This window comes from Diaporthe citri (genome assembly GCF_014595645.1).
Source record: "Diaporthe citri strain NFHF-8-4 chromosome Unknown scaffold_5, whole genome shotgun sequence".
NCBI lineage: Eukaryota > Fungi > Ascomycota > Sordariomycetes > Diaporthales > Diaporthaceae > Diaporthe > Diaporthe citri.
In genome coordinates, this window is record NW_025064850.1 from 2774134 (window position 1) to 2792460 (window position 18327).

Sequence of the window (18327 nt, forward strand, 5' to 3'; positions counted from 1 at the left end):
ACTTATTAATAATTTAATATTTAAGTAATTAAGTATTTATACTTTAATATATATAATAATAATTATTAAATAGCTTTTTATAATAACTTAATAAAATATATTAAATTTAATTTAATTAATAATCTTAATATAACTTATTTCTTAAATATTAGCTTTTATAATTTAATTTATTATAGCTTATAAAAAGTATTTTAAGTAATTTTAAAAGATAATATATTTTAAAGCTTTAATATTATAATAAGCTATAAATAATAATTTATTTATAGCTTTTTAAGTTTATATATAAGCATAAATATATAAGTTATTATATATTAATAAAACTTTTAATAATTAACTTATATATAATATTAGCTTACTTTAAGCTACTTTTTATATAAATATATAAAAGTTTATTATTAAGTAAACTTTTAAATATTTTTTAAGTAATAATTTTAATATAAAGATAATATTATATTTATAATATATTTAATTAAAATTAAAATAAAGGTATTTATTTAAGTATAAATTAATATTAATAAAGTAAATATTAAAGCTTATTTATATTAAGTTATATAAATTTAATTTATTAATAAAATAATAATTATTTTTTAATATTAAAGTAATTAACTTATTAATTTCTTTATTTAAATTAAGTACCTTATAAGTTAAATTATTTTTTATAATAAAAGTTTTTTTTATAGCTTTTAACTTATTATTTATAAGGAAATAACCTTTAATAATTAACTTATTTTTATAATAAGGATTATATTAAAACTTATTATTATTTATATTAAATATTTAAATAATAATATTTAAAAAGTTTTTAATATTATTTTATTAATTAAAGCGTTAATAAAGCTATAAATTTAATTATATACTTTGCTAAGGATATTATAATTAATTTTAGCTTTATTATAAGTTATTAATTAATAATTTTTAAGCTTAAAATAAGCTTATTTACTTATTTTATTTATTTTAAATTTATTAATAAATATTAAATAACTTTTAATATTACTTTAAAGTTATATTTTAAAATATAAAGTTTAAAATATAATTTTTAAAATAAAGTAAATAAATTTATTAATATAACTAGCTTACTTTTAATATTTAAGGGTAAAGATTTAATATATTAATATATATTAATAAAAGCATTTAATAAATAGGCTTAATTAAGGCTAAAGAATAAAATAATAATTATTTTTTTTAAAAAGCTTTTTTTATTATTATTTAATTCTTTTGCTATAAATGCTAAATTTCTTACTTTTTTTATAATTTAATTTTAAATTTATAAGAATTTTTATTAATAAAAAGGTAATTAAAATAAGAAATAATTAATGCCTTATTAATTTAATTTTATATATTTTAAGCTATAAAGAAAGTTAATTATTTAATTAATATTATAAAGCAATAAATTTATTAAGTATACTTTTAAATATTTTAATTATTAAAAGCATTAATTTAAAAATAGCGTTATTAATTTAATAAGGTTTTAATAATATTATATAAAATATAAAAGTTATTTAATAAATAGCTTTTTTATATTATTTAAGCCTTTATTATTCTTTAAATTAACTTATAATATTTATTATTATTAAGCATTATTTAAAATTAAAAATAAGCTATACTTAATAAATAAAAAGATAAATTATAATAAAGCTAAGCTATATAATAAAGATTATTTTATAAATATAGCTTATATTAATTAATAAATTCTTAAGAATCTTTTTAAATAATAACCTTTTCTTTAACTTTAAATATTTAAATTAAATCTTAAAAATTATTTTAATTTTTATATAATTTAAATTACTTAATAAAGATATTTTTAAAGTTTTAATTATTATAAAAGTTATTATGCTTAAATAAGTAATTATTATTTAATAAATCTTAATGCTTTTAGCTATAATTATATTATTAATCTTTATTATTTTTTAATTAATAAGCTTAATAAATATAATAATTATTTAACCTTAAAATCTTAATTATATAATTCTTATCTTTTAAGTTTTTAATAAAAAGGGCTTTAATTATAAAGAATTCCTTATCTTAATTAAAAGCTTAAAATAAAATAAGGTTTATTACTTAATTTAAGCTTATATTAAATAATTATAAATAATATAATAATTTACTTTTAATAAATTTATAAGCCTTTATTATTATATTAATTCTTATTTAACTAGCTTAAAATACTTAAAATAGCATTACTTTTATAATTACTTATTACCCTTAATTTATTTCCTTTATAAAAATTTATATTTTATTTAATTAAAAATACTTTTTAATTAAGCTAAAAATTATAAGTTTTAAAGGCTTATAAAGATTTAAAAAATTTTATTTAAGTATGCATAATATTAATACTTTAACTTTCTTTATAATTCCTTAAGTTTAAATATAAAGATTAAAGTTTTAATAATAATTTAAATATTAAGCTTAATCTTAAGGGATTTTAAAAGTTTTTAATAAGCCTTATATTTCTAATCCCCTTTATAAATTTTTTAATTATATAATTAAGATATTTATTTATAAAATATAAATTTTATATATTATAAGTTAATAAATTAAAGTATATATAATTTAATAATTAAAAATATTATTTTATTAATATTTTATAATTTAATAAGGTAATAATTTAATAAAGGTTTTATAAAAATTTAATATATTTTAATTAAAATTAATTTAATTAAATTTTATTTAATAATTATTAATAAATAAATATATTTTTATAATAAATTAATTAATATAATTAATAATAATAAATATATTTTTTAGCTAGCTTTAAGTTTATAAAGCATTAAGTTTAAAGATTATTTTAAAATACCTTTAAGGAAATTAAGTTTATTATTTAAGCCTTTAAAATTTAAATATTAATTTTAATTATTACTTATTTTTTAGCTAATTTAAATTAAAGATTATATAACTTTAATAAGTTATATATATTAAAGTAAAATTATATAAAAGCTATTAAGCAATAAATATTATTATAATATTTATTAAATACCACTCTTTCTTAATTATAAAGGTTAAAAAGATATTTACTTTTTTAAATATTATAGCTTATAGCTTAAATATTTATAAAAAATCCTTTATTAAATAAAAATTAAAAAGCAATAATAAAAATATTAAGGGAAATTATATATTAAGTTTATATTTTATTTATAATATATTTATTATAAATTTATAATAAGCTTTGCCTTTTCTTATTTAATTAAAAGGGCTTAATAATAATAATATTTTATTTATATAAAGCTATAATATATATATATATATAAAGCTTGTTAATTAATATATAATCCCTTTATAAATTTACTTATATTAAAAAAACTATGCCTTAAAGCTAAATAAAAACTAATATGCTTTTTAATTCCTTTAATTAAAAGCCCTTTCCTTAACCTTTCTTAAGATTTATAAAGCCCTTTTTTACTTCTTTTTTTTAATAATCCTCTTTTTTAATCTTAATCTTAATAAAAGCTGCTTTTTATAAGTAAATTTCTTATAATTATTTAATAAAAAATTATTACTTTTTTATTGAGGGCTATAATTACTTTAATATAAAGTTATAAAGTTATTTTTATTAATATAAAGCTTTTAATAAAGCTAATTAAGGCTTATAATAAGGTTTATTTATTAATTAATTTAAAAACCTTTTATAAAAAAGTTATATTATAAAGTATATTTTAAAGCATTATTAGCTTAAGGTTTTAAAAGCTTAAGGCTTTCTTTAAATACTTATTTTTATTAGCTTTAATAAAGTTTTTAAGGTTTTAAGCATAAGCCCCTTTTAATTAAAGGGGTTATAAATAGGTAAGCCGCGATTTACCATAATATAATTAAGAGGAAAATTCCTAAAAAAGGTCTTAATAGCCGCGGCAAGATTTAAACCTATGCTCTTTATGAAAAGAAGCTAAATGCATAACTAATGCGCCACGCGGCTATTAAAAAAAAAGGGCTTAAGTTAATGCTTACTTAATTTATTAATTATTAAATATCTTATAATTTAATTTATAAATATTAAAATATTATAATAATAATAATTATAATTTATTTAATCCTTTTATAAGGTAATTATATAGCTAAAATATATAATTATAGCTATTATTTTAATAAATATAAAGGTATAAAATTTAATAAATCCCTTATATTTAAGGTAAATATATAAGGAATTTATTAATTTATATATATATATATAATATATTTACTATAAATTTATAATAAAAGTATTATAAATGTTAATATTTATGGTAAATTTACTTAAAATAATTTATATTATATTATTAATCTTTTATATATATTTTTATAAATTATATTTTAAATATATAACCCTTGTAAACCTTAAAATATTAATAGATTTAAAGGCTTAATAATTTAATAATAATAATGCTTAAATTAATTACTTATTAATAATAAATAATTAGCTTAAAAAGGTTAAATTTAATTTTTAATTAAGCCAACCTTTTTTATATATTTTTATTAAATATATTTTAAATATATATAACCCTTATTAACCTTAAAATATTAATAAATTTAAATGCTTAATATATATTTATTATTTATCTTACTTTTACTTTTGTTTCTTTTATTTCTTTTTATTTTTTCTTTTATTTTTTATTTCTTTTATTTCTTTTATTTATTTTTATTTCTTTTATTTCTTTTATTTCTTTTATTTCTTTTATTTCTTTTATTTCTTTATTTCTTTTATTTCTTTTATTTCTTTTATTTCTTTTATTTTTTTTTCTTTTATTTCTTTTATTCTTTTATTTCTTTTATTTCTTTTATTTCTTTTATTTCTTTTATTTCTTTTTTCTTTTTTTCTTTTATTTCTTTTATTTCTTTTATTTCTTTTATTTCTTTTATTTCTTTTATTTCTTTTATTTCTTTTATTTCTTTTATTTCTTTTATTTCTTTTATTTCTTTTATTTCTTTTAAAAGAATTAAAAGAATTTTATATATATATATATATTTATATTTATATTTTATATTTAAATATAAGTATAAATATAAAAAGTATAAAATATAAAATATAAAATATAAATAAAATATAAAATATAAAATATAAATATAAATATAAATATAAAAATATATAAATAAATAATTATAACTTTATTAATATTTAAGGAAAAAACTATATTATATATATAATATATTAGCTTTATAATAAGTTAATAATTATTTTTAAATCTTATAAAATAAGTAAAATTATTAACTTTAACCTTGCTTTTTATATTTATTATTTACTTATAATAATATATTAATTATATTTATTATTTACTTAAATAATAATAATATGCTTATAATTTATAATAATAAAAATTAAAAAAGAAGTTTATTTAATTTATTTTATATTTATTAATATTATTATTATATAAATTAAGCTTATAAAAAAGCTTTTATTTTTAAATAAAACTTTATAATTTAAACTTAAATTAATATAATTATTAAAGAAAATTATAATTTATTATAAAGTAAACTTATTAATTATAATATAAATATATTTTATATATTTATTAAGCTTTTTTTAAATTTAAAGACTTAAAATATTTTAAATTAATTATTAATAAGCTAAGAAAAAGAAATACTTTATTATTTTTATAATTATTTATTATTAATAATTTAACTTTTTATTATAATTATATTTTAATTTATTATTTAGTTTTCTTAAGTTATAAGTTTTAAAAAATATAAATATAAGCTTAAATATTATTAATGCTTAAAGTTTTATATTTTTAACTTATAAATAATTTATAAATATATATTTATTATTTTTATATATTTAATATATAAAATTAATATTTAAATAATTTTATATAAAAGTATAAGAAAAATTAATTATAAAAATAATTTAACTTTATTTTATTTAATTAATAAATATTTTTAACTTATATTATTAATTATTTAAATTAAATATAAAATTAAATAAAGTTATTATAATCTTATTTTTAAAACATTTTAAGCTTAATTAAAATAATCATTTATTAATATAAGCTTTTATAATAATGCTTTAAATATTTAAAAACTTTATTTAAATTAAAATATTTTTAAAGGTTGCTTTATTTATAAAATATTATATATATAATTATATTTTAATAAAAAAGCTAGCCTTATAAAAAGATTTAATATTTATAAAAGCTTTTAATAAGTTTTTATTAATAAGTAATTTATATTATATTATAATGTTTTAAGTTAAAAAGTTATTTTAATTATTATTAAATAAAAGCCTTATTAAGAAAAGCTTATATTAAATTTAAAATAAATTAAAAAAAGTTATATATATTTTAAATTTTATAAATATAATAAGCTTAAGCTAAAAGCTTAAGCCTTATATAATATAGCTAAATAATTTAAGGTAGCTTAAATTATTATATATCTTTTAGCTTAAATAATTATAAGGTTACTAATAAAATTAATTTATAGTAAAAGGCATTAACTAGCTTATAGCTCCTTTAAGGCTAAGCTTATAATATATAATTTATATAAATACGTATATAAGTAAAGGCCTTATTAACTGCAAGCATTTATTAAGGCTTTAAGCCTTATACCCCTTAAGCATAAAACCCCTTGCTTATAATTTACTTAAAACCTCTTCCTTATATAAAAAGTAGCGTTATTTTAATTTAAATTAATATATTAAAAATAGCTGCCTTATCTTTATATCTTTTCTTATAATATAATTTAAATTACTTATGTTTACTTAAACTTAATTTCTTTTTATTTAAAAAGATATAAATCATTCCTTTAAAAATTAATAATTAAAAAGCATAAAGCTATTTAATATAATATAATAAATAAGTAAATAAATAAAAAAAAATCATTATTATAATAGCAAAAGGTAATAATGTATAGCTTAATAAAAAGCGCTTAATGCATGCTTAAAAATAGGCTTTTTTTGCATATTATAAAGCCGCTATCCCTTGTAATATAATTAGTTATGCATTTTGCAAAACTCCTTTTAAAATTAAATAGCGATAGCTTGCTAGCTATAATATATTAAGCTTAGGAAAGTTAATAATTAATATAATTATAATGCTTAATAATAATAAGAAATATAAGATTAATTAGTAAATTATTCTTAATTAATTAATAAAGCGATTATCTTTAAAGGAATTTAAGAAATATTAATACCTTATTTTTATATATAATATTAAAAATAATTTTAAAGAAAAGCTTAATTATTTTATAATATATTATAAAAAGATTAATAAGCTAAAATGCCTTTATAAACTCTTAATTGCTAAGAGAAAATAGGTTTAATTAAAGTTTAATAAAATATTAAATTAAGTTAGTTTTAATAATATATATAAAAAAAACCTTAATATAATTTTCGCTAAGTTTAAGGCATACTTGCTAAGAATATAAGTTTCCTTTATTTAACTTATAAATATTTATATTATAATTAAATAAGTAAATATTAATATAAATATATTATATTAATAAGTTAATTAATTAATTAATAAGCTAGCTAATAAGGATAATATAATTTTTAATAAAGCATAAGCTATTATCTTTAAGAAAAATGCAACCATTATATAAAAAGATATAAAGATTATATAACTTAATTAAATCATTACTAACCTTATTATTAAATTATTAAAGATAAAGAAAAGCTAAAAGCTTAATAATAATATTAAAGGCAGTAATAATAATGCATTAAACCTTAATAATAACAACCTTAATAATAATAATAATAATAATCTTAATTAATATATTAAAAGCAATAATTATAAAAGCCATTATAAAACTTTTATATCTTAAGTTATTAACTAATTTATTATTAAAAGAATTAAAATTAAGCATACCTTAAAAGTTAATAACCCATTAAAGTTTTATAATAATGCTTAAAATAATATTTCCTTTAAGTTATAAATTATATAAATATATTATAAGCTTTAAATTAACTAAGATTAATTTAATTTTAATTAAATAAAGATTTAATATATAATTAGTTATTTAACTAGCTAACTTGCTTTAAATATCCTCTTATATATTAACTTTAAAAACTTAATAACCCTTAATAATGCTAAGAAGATTATTATATACCTTAAGCAGAATTATTATAATATTAATTATTAATATAAGGTAATTATTTAATTTAAGAAGTTATAAATACTAAATCTTAAAATATATTAATTAAAAAACATTAAGAAGAAAACTATTAATTATTAAAAGTTTTAAAATATTTTTATTTACTTAATAGCTTAATTTTAAAAGTTAAAAGATTAATAAAAAAATAAGTTTAAGTATTACTTAATACTTATACTTATAAAAGTATTTATTATTTAGTTTCTTAATAATAAAATTAATTTTATTAAGATTATTACTTTAATATAAAAAGTTAAATATATTAATTAAAACATTAATATTAATACTTATATTTATTATAATATTAATAAAAATATATTTAACTTATTCTTATTTAATGCTAAATATAAAGGTTATAATAAATAGGCTAGTAATTATAAAGGTAGCTATAAAAAATAAAGTAATAATTAAGGTATAGCTTATATTATTACGGTTTGGGCTTTGCTTATTGTAATTAATTAATAGGCTTTGGCCTTATAAAAATAAGCTTTAGCGCGGGTATAAACGGGCAGTAAACCTTTTTCTTTGCACTTTAAATATAAACCCTATTTAAATACCTTATAATAAATAACTTAAGGCTAGCTTATAATATATATTTAAAGTTTTCTTATATTATAAACTTATAATATAATTATATAAAACTTAATATAATAAAACTTAAAAAGAATAATAATAGCCTATTAAGCTTTTCTTTATTTAAAGAAACTCTTATTTTAAAAACATTTAGTAACTTAATTAATAAAAATAAGGGCTAAGTTTATAATAAATAAGGAGGTAATTAATATTAAAAAGGCTTAATTCTTTTATATATTTAGTTAGCTAAAAACTTTTTATAATTAATTTTTATTTTATATTAATTTTATAAAGATATTTAAGGGATAGCTAAAGAGCTTTTTAAAAAAGATTTACTTTATGCTTAAGGACCCTTTTAAGTAAAGGTATATTAAGCTTAGCTTAATTATATTATAACAGCATTATAAGGAGGGAATAATAAAATTTCTTGCTTAATTTAATTAATTAGCTTATATAATAAAAATTTAAAGTTAATTAAATAAATATAAAATATTATTAATAGTTAATAGCTTAACCTTTATAGTAAAAGCTTAGCTTAATTATAAGGAGTAGTTAAATATATTTAAGGCCTTTTGCTTTACTTTATAATAATATAAAAGCATTTTTAATATTATAATAAAGGAAAATAATATTTAACCTTAAAATAATAAAGTAATAAATATTAATATTATAATAATCTTAATAAATAAAGTTAAGTATTTTATATATAGCTAACTTAGCCATTATAAGCATAATTATTTTAATTATTATAAGAAAATAAGGGTGTAGCTTTTATTAATTAAGGCTAATAAGAAAAAGGAGTTTATTTAAAAAAATATAAATTTTTTTTTATAAGGTAAGGCTTAAAAGCAATGTTAGCTTAGCATTAGCTTAAGCTTAAAGTAAATTAATTATATATTAATTAATTTAATATTATAAAAATGCTTAAAATTTAAAAAATTCTTATTAATAAAATAAATTGCTTATAATTAAGTATTAATTAATTATAAATTATATAATAAATTTATAATTTTAAGGTTTTAAGTAAGGAAGCTTATATAAAAGGCTTATATTAAAGGATTATAAAAATGCTATTAATTTAGCTATTAATTTATATTTAAATAATTATTTCTTATTAACTTACTTTAATTAATATATTAAATTATAAAGGCTAAGGTATATTAATTATAAATAATAAGTTAAGCCTTTAGCATAATTAAGAGGCATTAAGGTATAATTAAATAGCTAAATAAAGAGCAATATTTAATTTATAACTAAATTATAATATTTTTTATTTTTTATTATATAGCTACCCTTTAAGGCTTATTATAAAGATTTAAAAAAGGAGAATATATTATAATTTAAGCTTTGCTTATTATAATTAATTAATAGGCTTTAGCCTTATAAGAATAGGCTTTAATATAAGTATAAATAAGGAGTAAACCTTTTTCTTTATACTTTAAATATAAACCCTATTTAAACACCTTATGGTAAATAACCTAAGGCTAGCCCATAATATATATTAATATTTTATCTTTTTATAAATAATTTATTAAAAATATAAAGGAAAGTAATTATTTTTATTATTATAAGTAAGGGTATTTATTTAAGAATTGCTTTAAAGCTATTAAGGTTATTATTAATAAGGTTAATAAGGAATGTAAAAAGTATATTAATAACTTATATAATAAGTTTTATAATAAAGGATAATTAAAATAATTAATATTTAGCTTAGTATTTAACTTAACATTTAATTATAAAAAGCTTAATGTAATAAATAATAAGGTAGAAAATGCCTTACCTTAAGATAAATTAACTTTTTCTTAAGGAAAGTATTATTAAAAAAGCAAAATAATGTTTTAAAAGATAAATTAAGAGGGAAGCTTAAAGGCTTACCTTTTATAATTTTATATAATATAATTTATAATAAATTATCTTTAATAATAAATAATATCTTAATTAATATAAAAATAAATAGCTATATATTTATAAGTATGCTAATAATAAAAAAAGCTATAAAATACTTATATATTTTATAAAATATAATATTTACCTTACATAAAGTAAGTAGCTTTAATAATAAGGCCTTTTAATTAATTAATATAGCTTTTAATATAACCTTAAAGATTAATAATTAAATTAATTGCATAAGGCTATTAATTTTAAATATAAAATTTAACTTAATTCTTAATTATAAATAGCTAAAAAAGTATAATATTTAAGTTAATGCATAGTAATATAAGTTATTATTCCTTAATTTATAAATGCTTAATTTAATGCTATTTAATATCCTTATAAATAATATAATAAATGCGCCCTTGCTTAACTTAACTTATTAAGTTAATATAAATTATTATAATAAAGTGTTTATAATTAATAAGAAATATAAAAATAATAGTTATTAATTATAGCTTAATTAAATTATTATTAAGTAAATAAAAACCTATATATATAAACTATAAGAGGCTTATATACATAAATAATAAAGTATATAGCTAAGTAAGGTAATTGCTTTAAAATTAAAAGCTACCCTATATAAAGATCCTTTAATGCTAATATTAATATAACCTTTTTTTAAAATCTTATCTTAACCCTTAAAGAATATTATTATTAAAGAAGTAAAGATAAATTAATAGCTTTATATAAATAATTATAGCTTTTCCCTGCTAATCCTTATAATAAATAATAATTATAACTTTAATATAAAAGGGGAAAAGGAAAAGCTAATCTTAAAGATCTTAAAAGATATTATGGGATATAAATATATGCTTAAGAAGGATTTAACTTAATATAAGGAATATATTATTATTATTATTATTTATTTAAAAAATTTTATTAAATTAATTTAAAATAATATTATAAATATAATATTACTTTTTTAAATTAAAAAATATATATAAAATAAAAGGTAAGAGTAATATTAAGAGGACTTGCTATATAATAAGGATAAATTGCAATAAAAGGTATGTAAAATAATCTTATTAAAATATTATAATCTTCTTAATATATTTAATAAGCATAACTTTAATATATTAGCTCTTTATTATTATTATAATTATAAAATTAAATTAATAATAAATAATAAATGCTTAAAGGATCTTAGCTTTATCTTACTTTATAAGCTTTTATTAAAAAAGTTAAAGGAGTATTAAAAATATATTATTAAAGCCTTATAAAAGGGGTTTATTAAGATAAGCAATATTCCTTAAGCGGCATTAATTTTATTTGCTAGGAAATTTAATAAAGAACTTTAATTTTATATGGATTATTATAAGCTTAATATATTTATAAAGCAAAATTAATACCTATTACTCTTAATTAATAAAATCTTAAGCAAGATTATTAAGATTAAGATTTTTTTAAAAATTAATATTTATTAAGCCTTTTATTAAGTTTATATAATAAATAAAAATATAAACATAATTATATTTAAAATAAGATATAAATTATTTAAGTATAAGATTTTTTTATTTAAGCTTATTAATAACTTAGCTATATTTTAAACTTTTATTAATATTTAATTATAAAAAAACCTTAATATCTTTTATTATATAAACTTAAATAATATTTTAATTTATTTTAAGTTATTTATAAAGCATTAAAAATATATTTAATAAATTTTAAAAAAGCTAAGAAAAATAGGCTTATAAGTTAATATTATTAAGTATAAGTTTTATATTAAGAAAACTAAGTACCCTGGCTTTATTATTAATATTAATAATATATTTATAAACCCTTTTAAAATTAAAGTTATTAAGGATTAAAAAAAGCTAAAGTTAATTAAGATTATTTAAGTATTTTTAAGTTTTTATAATTTTTATTATTATTTTATTTATACTTATAATTAAATAGTTAAATTATTAATAAACCTTACTTAAAAGGGTGCTTTATAAATTTTAATAGAAAGTTATGCATAATATTTTTATAGCTTAAGGTAATAATAATCTTTATGCTTATATTTAAGCACTTTAATTATTTTAAATAAACTTACATTAAGATTAATGCTTTTAATAATATTTTAACTAGCATTATATTTTAAGAATATAAGGATAAATAACACTTTATAATATTTTATTTATAATTTATATAGGGAGCTAAGTTAAATTACTTTATTTATAATAAAGAATTTATAACTATTATTTACTTTCTTTAAAAGTAGAAATTATAATTAATTATTAGCCTTTAAAGTATTTCTTAATAAAATGATTTTTAAATATATAATAAGTAAATTAAGTAGTTGCTTTAGCTAACTTTTACTTTATTATTACTTATTATTTAAGTATTAATAATATAGTTTTTAATTTCCTTTTAAAAAAGACTTAAGAAATGTAAATATTAAAGGATAAATAAAAGGCTAAGTATATTATGGCTATATTTTAATTAATTAGCATTACTATATATATATTAAAGATTATTAATATTAATAAAGTAATTTAGTTAAATATTTTTAATTATAAAGATAAATTATTCTTTTTTTAAGTATGCTGCTTATAAATATAATTTTAAATATAAATATAATATATTTATTCTTATAAGTAATTAAGGCCTTAAAAGGGCCTTAAAATATTATTTATATATATATATATATATATAAAAGAAACATTCTTTTAATATTTAAGGAAAGCTTATATTAAGCCCGCTTTAAAGGCTTTTTAAGCTTTTAAGGCTTGAGCTAAGGCTTAAGCTTATAATAAGTAAATATTAAGTTAAGAAATAATAAAATTTAAATTTTAAGGTAAGATTTTAATTTTTTTAAATATAAATTAAATATTATTTTTATAAAGTTTTTATTATAAATTATTATAAATATAAGGAAAAACTTAAATAAAAAAGTTAATTTAAATTTTTTATATATATACTTTAAAAATAAATATAATATAATATTTAATAATTAAAATAAATAAAAAAAAATATAATAATATATTAATAAAAATAATTTTATTATTTTTATAATATTAATTAAACTTAATTAATTTATAACTTTTATAATTATTTAATATTAATATATAATATATATTTTTTATTTATTATTTAATATATTTATTAAAATATTAAATTTATATATTAAATTAATTTTATTATTAATTTATTTATTTATTTAAAATAAGTTTAATAACTTAATTTTTAAAAAGCTTAACTTTATAACTTAGCTTATAAAATAATAAATACTTTAAATAATTATAAATAATAAAATATATTAACTTATTATATTAATATATTTAATAATTATAGCTTTTTTAAATTATTAAATTAAATTAATTTAATTTATTTATATTTATTAATATATATAATAATTATTAATATAATAATTATATTTATTATAAAATTAACTTTATTAAAGTTATATAAGTTATTATTTATAATATTATATTTAATTATTATATTTTAATATAACTTAAATTAATTTTTAATAACTTTTAAATTTTTATAAAAAGTTATTTAATAATTATAAAGATAATTAAATTTAATTTTTAAGTTAAGTTATATATTTATAAATTATTAAGCTTAATATTTATTAATAAATTTAATATTATATAATATTAATAAAAAGTTATTTATATTCTTTTTAAAAAAGATTATAAAGAAAATTTTTAAATATTTACTTTTTAATTCAATTAAATTTATATTTATTAATATATACATATTTTTATAAAAGTATTATTAATTTATTTTATAATATAAAGTTTATTTTAAAATTATTAAATTATTTAAATAATTAAAATAATTTTATTATCTTTAAATAAAAAATATATATTGTATTTATTAATTTTTAATATATTAAATATTAAAATAAATTAAATAAAATAAAATTAACATAAAATATTAAGATATAATTAATATTAAAAAAAAGTTATTTTATATAAACCTTAATAACTTTTAATTATATTTATTAAAAGGGTTTACTTTATATAAAGATTTATTTTAATATTTTAAGGTAAGCAATTAATAATAATAATGGCTAGTTTCTTTTAAATAAAGAGCGTTTTATAAGGGAACGCTTAGGATATCTTTATATAAATTAAAAAGATTATATATTAACATTAACACTTTTTACTTTTTAAGAAATAAAGCATGGTTATGCTTAATTTACTTATTAATTTATTATTTAATTACATAATTTATAAAATAAATATTACTCCTTAATTTCTTTATTAAATAAATAATTTTAAAAAATAATTATTATTCCTTAAATTTCTTATTAAATAAGTAATTTTAAAATTTATAACGTTACCTTTTAATCTCTTAATTAAGCAAGTAATTTAAAAATAATCTTAATGCACTTCTTAATTCCTTAATTAAGCAAGTTATTTAAAAAATAGCATTACTCCCTAAATCTTAAGTTAAGGGAATGCAGCCAACCCCTTATATTAATATAAATATCCTTAATCTTTCTTATTTTAACAACCTTAATTTAAAGCGCTTATCTTTTAATTACTTTTTAATAAATAAAAATAAAAGTTTTTAAACTTTTTTAAGCAAACCTTTTTAAAGCCTTAATTAAAAGCATATATTTTTTTAATAACTTAATTTAAAGCATATAATATTTTAATTTTGTTTAAATTATTAAAATAATATAATTATGCCTTTTAAGCGCTTTAAAAAAGAAAAAAAGGGCGAAATTAAAAATAATAATATTAATAAATTTTAAAATCCTTATTTAAATTTTATTATATTAATAACATTCTTTAAATACTTAGTTTATTATTACTTAAAATGCTGCTTAAATTATTTAAATAAGGATAAAAATTAAAGCACTTTAAAGTATAAATATTAAAATTAAGCATATTATAAAGAAAAGAAATAAAGTTTATAACTTTATTAAAAAGCGCAATATTCCTTATATAAGTTATATAAATAATATTGCTTTTAATAAGTTTATTAAAGATTGCCTTAATATTAATATTAATAATAAGAATTATTATATTTAATATAATTAAGGCAATAATATTTATATAAATATTCCTAAAGTCTTAATTTTAATTATTCTTTATCTTTACGCTTTTTAAAAGGTTAAGTTTAAATATAAGAACTTAAATATTTTAAATAATATAATTTAAATATAAAAGATTTATTATAAGCTTTATATTAATAATTCTTATAATAATATATTTATTTATATTTATAAAAATAGCGATTTTAAGCTTAAAGCAATTTTTATTTTATTTTAAAAGTTTATTTAATAATATATACTTAAGCTTATTATTTTAAATTCCTTAACTTTAAGTATTTTATTTAAAAAGTGCATTTAAAAGAATAAATTTAAGGAGTTTAGCTTTAAGGAGTTTGCTTTTAAGGAATTTAACTTTAAAAAGTTTTTTAATAAGCTTTAAAAATAAGCTTTAAATTATTTATAAAAATTAATTTACTTAAAAAAATTAAGTCTTAAGCATTAAATAATATTAATATTAAAAGAAAACTTAAGAAACAATATAAATAATAAATTAAAACTTATATTATAAAACTTGCTTTTAAAGAATAATTATAAATTATAAAATTTATTATCTTAAACTTATATTTTAAAAAATAACTTATTAAATTTAATAAATTTATATTAAATTTAATTATATAATTTTTCTCTTAATAAAAACTATAAGCTTATTATAATTTATAAGCTTTATAAAAGTATTATTTAGTTTTACTTTTATTATTATATTAATTAAGTTATTTTTATTATAAATTTATTTTATTTTTTATTTATTTCTTATTATTTATAAAATTATTTTAATATTATAATATTAATTATTAAATGCTTTTTAATTATAATATTAAGCTTAATTAAATATTTATATAATAATAAAGAATTTATATAAATAATAAAAGAAATTAATAATAATAATAGCTTTAAAATAATAAAATTAAGTATTATTTATAATATAATATTAATATTAAACCTTGCTATTATGCTATATATTTTTAAAGTAAAGATATTATAAATAACTTTTTTATATTTTATTAAGCTTTAATAAATAAGATTAATATATAATATAAAATTATTACTTTATAATTCTTTATTTTTAAAAGTAATAATAAAATTAATTTATAAGCTTAAGTTTGCTATATTTATTAATAATTTATTTATAAAAATATATAACTTAAATATATTTAAATTAAGCAAAATATATTTTAATTCTTAATTAATATTATTAAGTTATTTATAATTATCTTTTAAAGGGTTTTGCTAAGCTTATATTATTATAAATAAGTAAAATAAAGCTTTTAATTATAATATTATTATAATTTAAGCTATTTAAGCTTATTATAATTTATATTTATCTCTTTAATTTATATTTCCTTAATATATGATTTTAAGTAATATGCTTTAGCCTTTTTAAATAAATTTAATTATATTTTTATATTAAATAATTTTATAATTATTAAAGTAAAGATTATTATTATATATTAAAAATATTAAAATTTTTCCTTTAAGCTTAATAATATATAATTAAGCATCTTTTTTTTAAATAAAAGATTATAAAGCATAAAAATATTATTTATTTATATTCTTATAATATTAAAATTAATTATATTATTTATTATAATTAATAAGTAAGGATTATATAAAAACGCACTTATATATAATTATTTATATAACTAAAGTTAATAAATTATAAATTAATATATACTTAACTTTATAATTTTATAAAGTAGCTTAATAATTTTAATAATAATTCCTTATAAGTATTTATTAATTAATTTATTTAATAATTATATAATAATATTTCTTTATAGCTTAATTTTTAATTATATATATATTTATATAATATTTTATAAAGTTAAAAGCTAAGTTTTTAAAAATACCGTTAAAAGTATTAAAGTTATAATTAATTTTATGCTTATTTATTAAATTATTAATAATTAAGTTAAAATTAATAACTTATTTATATTATTATATTTTTATATAATTATTTTTATTCTTTTAAATAAGTTAATAAATAACCCTTTAATCTTATATATAAAGCATGCTTTAAATATTTATATATTATAATAAAAAGTTTTATTATATTATTTAAATATAATTACTTTTTTATTAATTAATTCTTATAACTTAGCTATTATAAATACCTTAAATAAAGCATTTAATATTATAATAATACTTTTTCTTTATAATTTTAAAGTAAGTTTATAATTATTAATTTATTTTTATATAATATATTAATTTAGCTTATTTCTTAATTTTAATAGCTTGCCTTTTCCTTATTATATTATTAATAGCTTATTAATTTACTTTAAATTTATTAAATATTTATTAATAAGGGTACTTTTTATATTTATATTTTTATTTAAGTTATATTAATTATTTAATTTATTATATTATTTATATAATTTTATGCTTATTAATTTAAATATCTTAAGTATAATTCTTATTTAAATAATTATATTATAATTATTAATTAATATAAGCTTAAAAAGCTTAATTTAATTATGCTTTTCTTTTTATATAAGAATGTTGCTTTATAAAGGGAGTTATAATATATTTATAATATTTAATTTATAAAGTATTTTTAAAATATATTTAATATCCTTATATACTTAGTTTTTATAAAGTGCTTTTATAGCTTTTTAAATTGCTTTTATTTTTTAAATTATAATTAATATTAATAAAGATAAATTTATTATTTTAAGGTAAGCTTTAAAAATAAGCAAGGTTAATATAAGCTTATTAAGCCTTATAATATTATTTATTACTTTAATAGCTATTTATAAAATTATTTTTTTATTATAATT